Consider the following 16,067-nt stretch of genomic DNA (forward strand, 5'->3'; position numbering starts at 1 on the left):
TGCTATTTGAGGTTGATGCGCGTGATGTGGAGGAATTGGTGTTTGGCAATGGCCAGAATAGCAAGAAGTTACGGTTGCTGCTCAGAGTACATGTTATTGTATAATTATGCTGTGAAAACAATGTACTGAGGTGACTATATACACTAGCACAACTTCAATGTCATATATAGGGGTTGATTTTGTTGATAGAAATGTATAGGGGTTGATTAATATTGCTTTTCCTATATGTTGTGGTAATTAAATCCCAAACTATAGTATGGTGGGTGCACATGGGCAGTATTGTTATATTGTAAGGTATTCTGTTAGTTGGTTGAGTGTTATACCTTAATGTGGTAGGGAAACCGAATGTTATGGGATTTGAAGACTCCTTCACTGCGCTCCTTCAGTTAATATTGTTCTGTATAGTTATGCCGTGCCAATTGGTTTTATTATGACTTATATTTTTCCTTTTATTCTGCTTTGAATAGTCTAAAAATTGGGGAAATAGGTGTGTGATTTCAAGGTGAGAGCTGGGGTAATACTTCTGTTAAAGCCGTATGAATAGATAAAAAGTTGAAGATATTATTATTAGGCTTAAAATTGAATTTTGAAGAAAGACCTTTGGGTTCTCTATATTTTGCCTAATATGCATTTGTGGTACAGTTTATTTTAGTGTAGCCAAGTAATCTGTAGGGCAATGAATTATAAACTGATAGGCCAAAATGTATTGACCTCTTGTGATGAATTAAGTTGATTAATTAGCCAAGTTATTAATTAATCAAATTAACATGCAAATTGCGTGGTAGCACAAACAAATCACCAATTAAACTAAGTATGTAGCGGAAAATAAATGACACGGTGATTTGTTTACGAATGGGGAAAACCTACACGACAAAAACCCTACCGGGTGATTTTAAGGTCACCACTCTCGAGAATCCACTATTATCATAACAAGCGGTTACAAGTAAATGAATCTCAGTACCTTATACCAACCTACAGTTGAACCCTTACCCCAATACCCAATTGGACTTGTTCTGTAGTGACAATCTCTCATTTTCAATGCACGGCTCCCAGTACGTGACTAACCAATTGTGCGGATCCCAGTACGTGACTTACTCCTTTACACGAATCCCAGTACGCGACTAACTCCATAGCAATCCTTTGATTGTTGTAGTTGATTTGCAGTAGCTTCACATAAAAACACCAATAAGATTTTCAATGTTGGTGCAAGAGACTTTGCTTGGTTACAAAACCCAAAGACATACAAGAAACGCAGCAAAATCTCTTTCTTCTGTAGTAGGAGAATAGGGTTTCAAAAAGAAACCTTATGAAGCTCTCTAGGGTTAGGTTTTTCTGCTTCATAAGGTTTTCTTTTTCCACCTCCTTTAAATAGGAGCTTTAATGGGCTCTCCTATTCCAAATAGGTTTACACAAACCTTGGGCTTTCCTAGTCCAATAAGAATTATACAAACCCATAAACAAATAGCCTTTTAGAATAAAAACGTTGCTGGCTATAAACTGAATCCCGTAAGCTTGATAGATCGAGACATCTGTCGAGCTTTAATGAATCTCAACAGATCGAGCTTCTGTCGAGGAGGTATCGAGACCTGCAGTTTGCACTTTTCTTGAGCAGTTCTTGAGTAATTTTTATGTCTTCAATTTAACCACTTGTAATGATCATCTTGAACCTACTTAGACTTACATAAATACAAGTAAAGTGCGTTTTGTCAAAAGATATGCCAATTACATAAAAATATGTCCCCAACATAAACAAATAAAGATCTTGATTTTGGGTGCTTAATATTCTATAATCATTACTTTTTATAATATATGCCATAGGCAAATTAGACATGATGAGAAGCAAGTCTTATTTTGGAATTGATTCAGTAATTTATCTTTTCTTTGTTGCAATGGTGTCTAATTTTTTCATCATATGGGTAAATTTTAGATGCTCTTTTAGCTTATACTTGTAATTTATTGTACATTGAATTTATACATTACAAGGTTTTTGCTTTCTTTCTTTTTTTTTTTTTTTTTGGGTGGGAAATGTGGTATTGGCCTAATTTATTTTCATTTGTGATTGGTTGCATTGAATACCCTTTGCAAATTCTACCCAGGATTTTGTTCAGTTTACTGAATGCACTCCTTGTTATTGCCCTCCAGCCTTACCAATAGCTAATTTTCTTGGGATGATATCATGGTAACTACTTGGACAAAGCCTTCTCAAGTAAAGCTAGATTAGTGGATTATTTTCTCCAAATACTTAAGTAGATCCCTTTTCTGCTGACAAGTTATTAATATGGGTTAGCTCAACATATTTACGTTGTCCAATTGGTGTACTTCTTCTTGTTTAAAATCTTTTCCTTGCTTGTGTGTGTCTTGTGCGCCATTTATATACATGTTGTTGCGGATTCTTATTTAGAGTTGCATCTTGAGGCACAGGCAATATGTACTAATCATATGACAAAAATAGGGTTGCAGTGGCATTGTTACCTACCCCATCTATAAGTTTACATGGGTAATTGTGTAACATGTTAACTGTTTGAATTATAGTTCCAATTTCCAAATGCCTAGATTCTAGATAATTAGGATTTTCCAGTGAACTATACTTGTCATGTTGTCGGAGGATTATTGATATCATTAAGGGGTTAATGCAGATGTTACTATCACTGTGGCTCAATCCACACTATATCCTACTTGTTGCTAACTGAAAGGACAAAGTTTTTCACTTTTGGATTATATACAGTCGATGGTACATCAGGCTGGGACGTAGTTTGCATATATTACTACAATAGATGCAGCTACACCCATAGAGCATGTGAACTAACTCATGTCATTTATGCTCTATAGTAGTCATACAGATAAAGTACTTGCAACACGTAATTTATGGTTAAGTCATGATTTTTACATCCTTCCCATGTTTGTATGAGGTTCAACACACTCGAATACTCGATGATACCATATGTTGATAAACTACATTTTCCTTCTCCTTTTCATTTGTTTATTGGGTTTTACAATTCATACCCTTATTAAGAGTTGTCAACTTTCCATATTTCAAATATAGAAATATAAGATCAAATTTCTATTTGAACTTATCTCCATAAACCTAGTCAACAAGAAAAGTTTGAGTGTTATAGGTAGGTTATTGTACTCCCTGTTTGTCAAGTAGCCGCTACACAAAAAAGGAGGTAAAGAGTCGATACAAATGACTCCTGCATATTTTCTAGTTGACTTTTGTAAAATCTTGAGTGCATCAATGTTAAAGTTGACGGTGTAGGTGTGCATATATGTACTAATACAAGTTTGGGCATGTCTGGAAGTCATTGATATTGGTTTGTGTGAAACATTTGCAACATGAAGATGCCAAGAATTGGAAGCTCATATCCATGGATACACTTCCAATACAAGAAAAATACATTTAAGGTGCATAATCCACTTAATTTAGCTACTTCTATCAAAATATTTACGTGACCAATCCTAAAATGTTTTATGTATTTTTTTTTGGGCCAAGGTTATTGTGGTATCTTTATGATAATATATATTTTGTTTCTCTTATTATGTGCAACATTGTTGCTGCCTTCCAAACTGAAAGTAATCTAAATCTCCCTTGTTGTGTAAATTTCATTAGGGGTTTAATTAGATCTGAGTATCTTAATATTCCATAGGGACTTGCAGCTTTTACATGTTTTGATCTCTGTATGTTATTAGAACTTGACACTATGGTTGATATTAACACTTCCCCACTTTGTTCAAAATTATTCATGATCAAAATTCCTTTAAAAAAAAAAATTGTATCTGTTTCTTTGATGATTAGAATTTAGTTTGAAAAACTTGGAGTTCTCTATAAAATTTTATATTTCTCTTTTGTTGAATACTTTTAGGATATATGGGTTTTATTCTTTAAGTGGAGAAATATATTTCAAATCTGAATTAATGGTTGATTTTTTTATCTTGATGTGAAATTTGACATGTTTATCTATGAAGTTGTAGTTTGAGATATGGGTTTTTATCCTATTGGCTAAGTCTAAAGGAACATTGGGAAAGATTTGAGAAAGACCTAAGTTGAATATGTGACCACAAAATTTTTCAGTAGTATGCAAAAATTCTGGAGTTTAAAATGAGACATAAAGATTGTGAATTTCAAAATGAGATATAAATTGGAGACAGTTCTCTTTTCTTGTGCTCATTTCTATCCAAAAATGGGTTGGGTAGAATAGGTTATCTAAATAAGTCATTTTAATGCTAACCTAGGCGGTCATTTCTTAGGTTATTAAAGGCTTGGATGCATTAAGAAACTTACTTGATTTTAAGAAATAAGAAAGCATTTATGGGGTATGAGCATAGGTTATTTGATCTCTCTCTCTCTCTCTCTCTCTCTCTCTCTCTCTCATGATTCAATAACATTTCATAGATGGCTTTTTCTTTTTCTTGGCCATTTAATATTATGTTGGCCTATTGATTTGCTTCTTTGACCTACTTGATATACCATCTCCTGTTCTTTCCACTTTAACATCTAGTCTGGGTTTAACTTTGATTAAATGATATAATAATAGGGTGTCTGATATGGTCAGAGTGGCAAGATGTTTTGCATAGAGTTCATTAACCATGGAGACCATGATTTAATAGTCAAATATGAGCAGTTGGGTTAAATGGGTTAATTTTGATCCACCTTCAACCAATTAATGTTGGGAACTTGAGGTAAAACTTCTTTCTACACTTTCCTTCTTGTGGAAAGTTGGAGGTCTTCTCAACAAGATAGTGAGAGCTTCTTTATTGCATGATTATAAGCTAATTAAGTCAGTGTATAATTATAGATATTTCGAGAGAGGAGACTACCCAAAATACTCAAATAGAGAAGGATTGACGACACACTTGAGGTGAGAGCCTAAGAAATCTCATCCTTTATCAAATCTAAGCTTGATATGGAATTAGAATATTTTTTATATGGGTATTTTTGGCCGGTAGTGAGACTATTTAAATATCTAATGAGTTTTATGATGTAAACAAAGAAGGATTTAGATTTATATTTCTATAAATTGGACGCTAATTTAAATATCCAATGAGTTTAGATTTTTTCTATGCTCGGTAATTTTTAATCTTTCCTCTATGCTCTTTGTTGCGTTAAGTGTAAAACAGAAGCTGCAAATTTTTAGGCTTAATGGGTCCGGTTCTGCATAGGTAAGTGTGGATTTGGTGAATGGAAAAAGTTAAATAGACCAAGATTCACATGTATTAGTTTTTTCCTCATCTCAAGAGGACAAAAGGGGAAGAATGGTGTATTCGTCTAGTTGCTTTGACTTTAGGGGGGAAATGGGCATTTGCCTCCAATTTACAAATTATACAGTAAAATGTTATTGTTTTGAAACTATTTAATAAAATATCTCTATTTTTGAACCTCGATTTTAACAAAATCGAGTTACAGGTGAAACTCAACATTAGCAATGTCAAGTTCTATGCATATTTTGCCACTCAATTTTTTTGAAAATTTAAGTGAAACTTGACATTGTTAATGTCGAATTTCACTTAAAAATATACATAAAACTCGATTTTGAGGATATCAAGTTTTATACAGAACTCGATTTTGTTAAAATCGAATATTAAAAACAAAGTCATTTTTCTAAATAGTTTTAAAATAGAGGCATTTTACTGCAAAGTTTAAAAATTAAGGGCAAATATCCATTTTCCCCTTGATTTTGAATGACATAGTACATGTATTAGTTTTATCCTCATCTTAAGAGGACAAATGGTGGCAGGAGATAAAAATAAAATTAAAAAGAAAAAAGAAAGAAAGAAAAAAGGGGACACGTATAGTAGAATATGGGTCCAGGTAATTGTCATTTACAAATTGAATTTGACCCTATATGTAATCTATGGGCCTTATCCCTAGAAACTATTATGGGCAGATAGTAAAGAAAATATATATTATGATATGTGGATTTTTGGTATGAGATAACAGTGGAATATTATGGGATATTTTTGGCAGTTTTCCTTTTAGCCAGTACCGTTATAAATTTTCTTAAATTATTTGATTATTGAGTAAATGGTACTTGAAAAATTGTTTTAGGTGATATTTAAGAATTTTAGAAGAAGCTTTAGGGAGAAGTTTTTTGTGGTGAGCTAGTTGAGGTAAGTAACCTTATCCTAATTAGTTTTATTTTATTTATACTATTGTATTTTAACTACTGAAAATTGTTTATAATTGTTACAATTTATTTCAATTGTATTACTTTTTGGGTCCCAAATAATATTATCAACAATATTATCAATCCAAAATAACAATCACATACAAGAACACAAAATTTACGTGGAAACCCTTTCTCTTTGAAGGAAAAAACTATGGGACAAACTCTGAATAATTTCATTATTATCAAATCAATTACAATAATTCTTATATATGTCTCACGGCTAAAAAACATTTTTCTTATTTTTCTTTGCTCTCACACACACACTTATTATCTTTCTCAAAGGCAGCAACACTTTGCTCTCTCCTTTTTATTTTCTTCTCCATGCACAGCTCTCTTTCTTGGCTGTCTTCTTTCTCTAAGTGGCTCCCTCTTGGCTCTTTTTTTTTTTTTTTTCCTGTTGTGTGGCACCTTTTTCTTTTTTTCCTTCACTATACGGCACCCACTTATTTAGCACAAACCATATTTATATATAACCTAGCCTCACACCACAATCCCAATACAAGTCAAATAAGGAGTCTTTCAACCAATAGCCACAAACTCTTATTTCAAATAGAATTAGTTCTTTTGCTTTCCTAGGAGTTCACTGACTCCTAATTCTACTTGAAGTAGAATTCTTGATACAAGCCCATTGAATGGGCTATCACGTGGGCTGGATCCACAACAATCTCCCCCTCTAGTCCATTAAGGAAGGAGATCTTCATTCTAGCTCTTTAGTTTAGATGCATGTCGGTTAAGCCAACTTCAAGCTTGACCTTCTTCATTATCTTTATCAACACTGAGAACACTTCATTAATGTCAATCCCTTTTATTCTCAAATAATTAATCTCATCTTGGATATCCTTAATCCAATCTCTTGGCTCCCCGTTATCAGAAGCCCAATTATTCTTGAAGCTAACAGTTCGATGTTCTCTAGCAATCCTCTTCTCGTGAAGTTCAACAATCACTAATGGAGGATATTGCTACCCCTACTCAAGACCTCTAGGATCTTTCACTTCATCATCATCCCATGTAGCCTTAGCATCTTCATATTCTTCATCACCTACCACTTCCTCTTCTGAAGCACTATTAGGCAATGAGAATTTCACCCTCTTGGTTTCAACACCATTAATCCCAACACTCATCTTTGGAGTCTTCTCAAAATTTTTAATCTTATTGAATTTCTTCTTAAAGATCTTCACATGAGTCTTGTACATACTACAACATGCATGTCCTCTTGCAACAACCAATTTCCCCTTAGTAAGTTTCCATCTTCCATTACCAAGGTAGTTACAATAACCAACTCGATCCATAGTCAATGTAAAAAACACATTCATCCTTAAATTTGGAACATGACGCACATCCTTCAATATCATAGTGCTACCAAAGTCTCCTGCTTTGTATGTGGTAAACAACCCCTTCATATGGATAATATGGTAGGGGCCTGTAGAATCAACAACCCACTCAATATCATTATTAGCCACATGCTCACACTTTTGCTTTTCAATAAAGAGCACCACAACATCCTCAGCAATTACAATAGCTGTAGTATTTTTCTGACTATCATTCTTTTCATATTTTCCTTTATTTTGTTCCTTATTTTAATGGCAACAATCTCTTCTTAAGTGACCATTTTCTCCACATTGGAAGCATTTTCTAGTTTTCTTGAATTGAGATCTATCTCTTGATTGTGACCTACCATTGAATTTTTGATCATTAGGTCCTCTGCTTGTACCTCTGCTCTTGTTCTCCGTGACAAAAGCTTGATCTTGTGTATTGTCTATATTCGCATCTCTCCTGTGAACCCCTTAAAATCAAATCTCAAATATCATCATATTTGAGTTTTCTTTTTCCCTATAGAATTACTCACCGCCATTCTCATGGCTTCCCAACTATTTGGTAAAGAAGACAAAAAAATCAATGCACGAATCTCATCATCAAATTCAATTTCCACTATGGATAATTGATTTGTGATTGTATTGAACTCATTTAGATGCTGTGCTACAGGAGTGTCTTCTGCCTTCATCAGATTAAATAACTTCTTCATCAGATACACCTTGTTGTTAGCCAACGGCTTTTCATACATGCTAGACAAAGCCTTCATCAAATTCATTATGGTCTTTTCTTTCACAACATAGTGCGCAACTGATTTTGACAGAGTTAATCGAATAACTCCCAATACCTGTCTATCAAGAAGGTTCCAGTCTTCATTCTTCATAGTTTCAGGTTGTCCCTAAAAGCGGCAGATGCAATTTCTTTCCATAGAGATAATCTTCAATTTGCATCCTCCAATACCAGAAGTCTGTTCCATCAAACTTCTTAATTCTTGAAGCCTTGCCTTCTTCTCCGGCCATCACTTCCACTCTAACCTTAGCTCTGATACCACTTGTTGGGTCCCCAATAATATTATCAACAATATTAGCAATCCAAAATAATAATCACACTTAAGAACAAAAAATTTACGTGGAAAACCCTTTCTCTTTGAAGGGAAAAACCACGAGACAAACTCTGAATTATTTCACTATTATCAAATCAATTACAATAATTCTTATGTATGTCTCACGGCTAAAGAAAAATCTCTCTTATTTTTCTTTGCTCTCACACACACACACTAATTATCTTTCTCAAAGGTAGCAACACTTTGCTCTCTCCTTTTTATTTTCTTATCCACGCACAGCTTTCTTTCTTGGCTGTCTTCTTTCTCTAAGCGGCTCCCTCTTGGCTGCTTTTTTTTTTTTTTTTTTTTTTTCTTGTGCGGCACTTTTTTTCTTTTTTCTTCACTATATGGTACCCACTTATTCAACACAAACCACATTTATATATATATATATATATCCTAGCCTCATACCACAATCCCAATACAAGTCAAATAAGAAGTCTTTCAACCAATAGCCACAGACTCATCGGATTAGTTCTTTTGCTTTCCTAGGAGTTCACTTGACTCCTAATTCTACTTGAAGTAGAATTCTTGATACAAGCCCATTGAATGGCCTATGACGTGGGCTGGATCCACAACAGTACTGATTTAAAGTAAAGAATAGAGGATTATCACAAATATATTTGACTATTGAAAATATAATTTTATATATGTTTTTAGATGATATATATTTTTTTCTGGACTCTGATTGATATAGATGATTTTGGACAATATGACTATGTTTTGACTTTGATACTTAGCTAATGGGGATTATTAATTGGTACCAAAACTAATTTTATCTGGGGCATCACGAGTCTATCGTGTTTCTAGACCCAACTAATGGGGGATATATATTAGCATAGAACTAGTTTCTTCTCAATCTGATGCCTAGTCAAAGGGATATAGTGTGACCATATTCATAAATATATAAGATTGTTGAGAATGTGAATATGTTTGAATTTATGAATTATTTTAAGATTATGAAAATCCTTTAGTTTATTTTTGAAAACCCATTGTATATTATAACTTTTGACATATATGAAAAATATTGATCTCATAAATCTATATCATTTTGTTAATCTACATGCTTGTTTCAACTAATTTGGTATTTGGTTACTTATTGAGTTGTCAACTCACCCCCTTCCCCCCTCTTTCCCCCTTCAGATTCTGATAAGGAAGAGTAGCATTTGTTTGGGCTTTTACTGAGATGTGTGTATAGGAATCATTGGAATAAGATTTGGAATTTTATGTTAAAAATTATCTTTTGTTTAAACTTTCAGTCTTAAAAGATTTAGTCTATTTTTCTTTGTGATGTTGGAAGTTTATTAATATAGTTGGACTTTTGTACTTAATTGGATTTGATCTAATATGTCCATTCTTGAGGTTTATTAATGCTCTTTGAAGGCCTTGCATGCTTGTAAGATGGAAACCTTGCAAGTATGCGACTATTGTTATGTGCTTAAACCTCTTTGGTTGGGTTTGGGGCGTGATAGTGATAGATTGAAAAACAAATATGTTAGCAATATACTGTATCTATTTGCTTCCTCAAAAAATTCTTGTAAGTGTTTTGACTGTTAGATTCTAAGACTTTAGGATCTAAATGTATTAGAACTTCAATGTGTAATGCTGGCAAACCATAATCAAAACTTAGAGTCTAGATAGAGGCTGCTCAAAGTGTGTTTATGTGTAAAGTTGGAATCGAGTAATTGTAAGAAATTACTATTCAATTTCTATAAGGCTCGATCGATCGAAAACTAGACTCGATCAATCGAGCTTGTGCAGATTGTTTTTCTGTAGAATTTTCCAACTCAGCCGAAGCCTGATTTGATGAGTAGGGTTTTATGTTTTATGTCTCATATAAAAAAAAAAAACCCTAGCCACGTTTTAGAGGTTGTTGATATGTTGTATGTGTGAATCTCTTGTGAGCTCTAGAGGTATTTACCTTCATACATACTTAGGGTTATCAAGATCAAGATTGATGTTGAGAACTTGGTGATTTCTTCAATTGCTGTTTCAAGAGCTTAAAGAAAAACACAAGTGGGTGTACTTGTGGTTGCTGTGGATTTAAGAAAGAAGTAGTCCGTGGACTCGGAGCTGTCACGTGGTCGTGGTAGTAAGTTTTCTGCTTGAGATAGCATTAGGATGTTAGTGGTCTAAGTCCTTTTGTAAAACTTCAATTCTTTTTATGTTAAGGATAGCTAGGTTAAATCTTCCCTAGGTTTTTTACCTGTTTCGTTTTACTGGGTTATCATATTGTGTGTTCTTTATATTTCTGCACTGCTTTACATGATATGATTTGTTTGTGTTAACCTAAATCTGAATGATTTATCTAAGTAATCACTTGGCTAAATAACTAGGTTAAACAATTTGTGTTTTAAGGGTCTAAAAACGTACAAATGGTATCAGAGCAGGTTAGCTCTAGTGTTTAGATCTTTTGATCTAAGAGTTGATTCTTGACCCCTGTTGTCATGGAATACGGTCACTCTCTTGTGATCTCACCACACTTTGATGGGAACAATTATGCCTACTGGAAAGTAAGGATGAAAGCATTCCTGAAATCCATTGATGAGAGGGTTTGGAATTCCGTTGAATACGGATGGGAGAAGCCGACTACTCTTGTAAGCGAGTGGCAAACTTATTAGAAAGAAGCAGCCACTTTTAATAGCAAAGCCGTGAATGCTATTTTTAATGCTGTTTCTATGGAGGAATTCAAGAGGATCTCAAATGTTGAGGTTGCTCGCACTGCATGAAATATTCTCCAAATTGTGCATGAAGGCACAAAGACATTTAAGATCAATAAGTTGCAGCAGTTAACTACTAGATTTGAAAGCATTAGGATGTCTGATGATGAAAGTTTTGATGAATTCTATGCTAAACTTAATTGATATTGTTAATTCTACTTATAATTTGGGTGAAATTTATGATCAACCTAAAATTGTTAGGAAGATCCTTAGATCCTTGACTGAGGATTTTAGATCCAAAGTAACTGTCATTACTGAGAGCAAGGATGTGGATTCCATCCCTATTGATGAGCTTGTAGGATCTCTTTAGTCCTATGAGCTAGACCTACCCTAGATAAACAAATCCAAATCAATGGCTCTTAAGTTAGTTGATGATATTGATGGGAATGGATTTGATGATGAACTCTCTTCTACAGAGATTGCATATCTTGCCAAGAACTTTAGAAACTTTCTTAGGAACTATAATAGAAGGGCAAGAGGCAAAAACAATGCTGAACCTAGGCATTTTAAGAGAAATGAACCCACTAAAGTGAAAAATTTTGATAAATCTAAAGAAAAAGTAGGTTAAACCTCTAATAATTCTTGGGGTCATCAATGTTTTGGTTGTCAAGGGTATGACTATGTGAAATCAGAATGTCCTACATTCTTGAGATCAAAGGGTAAGACTATAGCTGTAACCCTTAGTGATAATGACGTTTCTAATTATGAGTCTGGTAGTGATGAAGATGGAAACTTCATTGCTTTCATAGCTACTGCTGTAGTTGATGAAAATGGTGTTGTTGAATAGAGCCCTTCTGATGAGGAACTCTCTGAATGTGCTGATTTGCAAGAAGCTTACAATAAGCTGTGCAAAGTTGTTGCAAAATATGCAATGAATATTGAAAAAGGTTTAAAGAAAATTACTTTTTTGAACTTGATAAGAAAGATTTGTTATTGAAATTGCTTGATGCTAGCACTTTAATTGATAAAGTGAAGACTGAGAATATGATCTTGACTGACAAGATTAAGAAATTGGAACTAGAATTATTTGTTGCTACAGAACAAATTAATAGGTCTGCTAGTTCTAAACTTAATCACATGTTTAGTGTTCAAAAGTCTTATTTAGACAAAACTGGTTTAGGTTTTGTAGAAAGAATCACTTTGTCTGAAACTCATTCCACAAATTTTGTTCTTTTTCTGAGCCTCCCATGAGTGAGATTGTCAAACCAGTAGAAGTTACTCCACCTCCTAGGAAGATTAAAGTTGATCTTAAAGAATCTATTTCTAAGAAGCCTAACCCTCCTAAGGATAAGGAGCATGAGAGACTTTTATGGGTTTGTCATTTTTGTGGAAAGACTGGACATATTTGTCTAAACTGTTTCGAGTTGCAAGCTGCAAAGCGAGCAAATAAGCCAAAAGTACCTGTGCCTCAAGCACAAGATCATATGGTACTTATTGGTGAGTTGGTAAAAGCAATAAACCTTTATACCAATCCTGGAGTTGCTCATCATTCTAATCGAAATAACAACTCCAATGCTAGAGTTGCATCTAAGAGGTTGTGGATGCAAAAGGCTCAACCTAATTGAGACTTTCTGACATGGTTCTTGTGCTTTATCTCTCTATTTTTTGTGACCACTCTTCTTTTGTTATTTTGGTTTCTTTTTGTTTTTAGGAATTGCATTGCATAACATTCATGCATTTCATGTTAGGTTGTTTTTGTTTTTTGTTTTTTCAAAAATAAAAAAAGGAAAAAAGAAAAGAAGGAAAAATGTGTTTTGCATTATTTTTCTTGGACAAATAATCAAGGTTGGCTATATTATCTTTACATAACATGTTTATGTACCTTGTTTAGCTTGGATGAACTTATTTTTCTACACGTTGCTAGTTTTAGCTATGTTGTGCATGTTGTGTGGGAGTTGTTCATAGTTTTTGATCATATGATCTTAATTTTGAAGTCACATGCTTTTAATTGTAAGGACTAAAAAATTATAAAAGAAAGGCATAAATAACCATCTCACCACTATTTACTAGTCAATCATGAACACCATAGTGCATATCATATGATTTTGTGCTTGGGAAAGTGTAGCATATGCACAAAAAGAACATAAGGTGTAGCCTCGGTTATAATGAATTCAAATAAAATAAAATTGGTGTGTACATTATTGGGCTAAAATAAATACAAATTGAAATAAAAATTGGTGTGTACATTATGAGGCAAATCAAGAAACTTACATGATTGCAAGCTTGTTTTTTAGGAGATGTGAGAGTTATATGATGTAACTCTTTAGGTGATAGTCACTTTCAAATTCATGTGATGAATTCTGTAGAAAATGTAATTGATTACTTTCTACTTATCAACTTACATGTATCTCATGCTTTTACTAGTTGCACACACTATACAAGTTATTCTTTGCTAAACTTAGTACATGAAATTGTATGTGAATTTTTTTGGCCATCCAATATTATATGTTCCTTGATTTTGATACAAAATATGTTAAATGTTTGAGTTTTGGGGACAAAAGGTTGAAAATCATGTTTTTGGAAGATTTGAATTGAACTATGGTGTTTTTGAAAAACTTTTAAACTCATAGTCATGCATTTCATTCATGAATTATGGTGGTTTGAGTGGTTCCTGCATAAAACTTGCTCTGTTTTTCAAAAATTTCAAAATTCTAGATTTTCAATCGATCGAATGTGTTTTTTGACCGATCGAAAATGCGATAAAAACCTTGGTTACAATCTACCTGGCTCGATTAGTGCTCAATTGGTGCTAGATCAATCGAAGTTGCTCTTCGATCGATCAAACCTAATTTTCGACCAATCGAAAATTGGTCTGTGAGTTTTTAAAAGGATTTTTCTCTTGCATGTTCTTCACACTGTTCATATCTTTTCAAAAGCTCTTTCCCTCTCTTTGCTCGATCGATCCAATCTAAGTCATTTTTGTCGCTTTCTGCCTCAAATCTTCACAGGGTTTTTGTCATCTAGCTTGAGTAAGTCTCTTTTACTCTTTCTTTTTCATTAAAATCATATTTTTCATGCATTTACATGCATTTTTTCTCTAAAATTTCGAACATGGGATTTTTTATTTTTGGGTTGTTTTCTTTCCAATTTGATTCATGGGTTTCTGTCTCTAGATGCTATTAACTTGATTCTCATGCTTTAATTTGATTAAATTTGTGTTTTGGGAAAAATTTGAAATTCTAGAGCCTGAAACTACATGAAATTGGGGATTTTCTTCAATTGGGCTTAATTTGGTAAAATTGACTTGTGTAATTTATTGATTATATCATTATATGATGATTTCTATCTGGTTTAATGATTAATTACTCAATTTGGTTAAGTTTTTAAAATTGGGTTTTTCAAAATTAGGGGTTTTTGTTCTAAAACTCTATGTTCAAGTCAATTGTTGATTTATAATGTTTAATTGAACAAATTTCAGTGCATTAGAGCATGCATCATTTGTTCATTCCTGTCATGCATCATATAGATTGTTATTTGTTTCTCTCTAACCTTGTCTTGTACAGTCTTCCCTTGGTTTTGTTTTTTTTGTTTTGGTTTCTGTTGTGTCTTCCTTTTCCACTCTTAGAATCATGGTTAGGAAGACTAGGGCAAACAAGAAATCCTCCTCCACCTCTACCCCAGCCTTCGATAGTGAGCGGTTTAGGGTTGAGAAAAATCAAGAAATCTATGAGAAACTTAACATATTTAGGTCTATTTAGGCTGAAAGAAAGGTGCTTTTAGATGATCTTGATGGGGAGATTAGGAGAAATTTTGAGCATAGGGGTTGGTTGTCTCTTATGGATATAGTGTACCCTCCTTCGGCTGCCTTGATAAGAGAGTTCTACTCGAACCTCTCTGTCCACTCCAATGCCTCCAACACTCACTATGTGACGAGTTGGATAAGGGGTAAAGAGTATACCATAACTCCTTCAGTAGTGACCTCTGCTCTTGGGGTACCTTTGGTACTACAGCTTGTCTACCCTTATTCTAAGACCCCTGCTCTTGATGACATTATGTCATATCTCATCGGTACTTCCATTCAGTAGGGTATTGATCCTCGTATCACCTCCCATGAGCTTACTGAGATTCATTACTTGTTTTTCTAGATTTTTTGTCATTCTATCTAGCCTATTTCCCATTTGCACACCATTTCTCTTGAGAGATGTGCATTTTTGTATGCCCTTGTGACTGATGCTCCTATGTGTTTTCCTTCTCTTTTCATTCGTTCTTTGGTTGAGCTTCATAGGAATAGTTCTAAATCACATGGTCTTTTCTTCCCTGTTTTTATCCATAGGATTTTTTTTATATTTAGGTTTAGAGGATTTTCCCGCGTTTGATCCTGTACACATTATAGCTCCTATAGGTGCCACCTTCCTTAGGCAAAGAGCAACTCAGATGAAAGCTAGCTCTAAACATCCTAGAGTAGAGTCTTCCACAGGTGCTGTAGCTCATCCTCCTTCTTCAGGTGCCCTTCTGCTGAGGCTTATATTGATCCCACTGCCGCTGTTGATCCTCCACCTTCTGCTTCGGATGATTCATCCATTCGGGGTATGTTGAATACTGTCATGACCATTCAGGCAGCACATGATTAGCTTTTGGTGGATGTGCTCATGGAGTTTTAGGCTTTACTTGCAGATTTGGTGAGTGTTCAGCGGTCTACTCCACCACCTCCTTTTGATGATGAGCCTTGATTGCCCTTTGGAAATTCGTCACAAAAAGGGGAGTACATATTTTAGTGAGTTGATGTACATGAAATCACATTTTTGTCAAAGTCCAAGTTCTCTGATGGAT

The sequence above is a fragment of the Castanea sativa genome, chromosome 3 (assembly GCF_040712315.1).
Source record: "Castanea sativa cultivar Marrone di Chiusa Pesio chromosome 3, ASM4071231v1".
Classification (NCBI taxonomy): domain Eukaryota; kingdom Viridiplantae; phylum Streptophyta; class Magnoliopsida; order Fagales; family Fagaceae; genus Castanea; species Castanea sativa.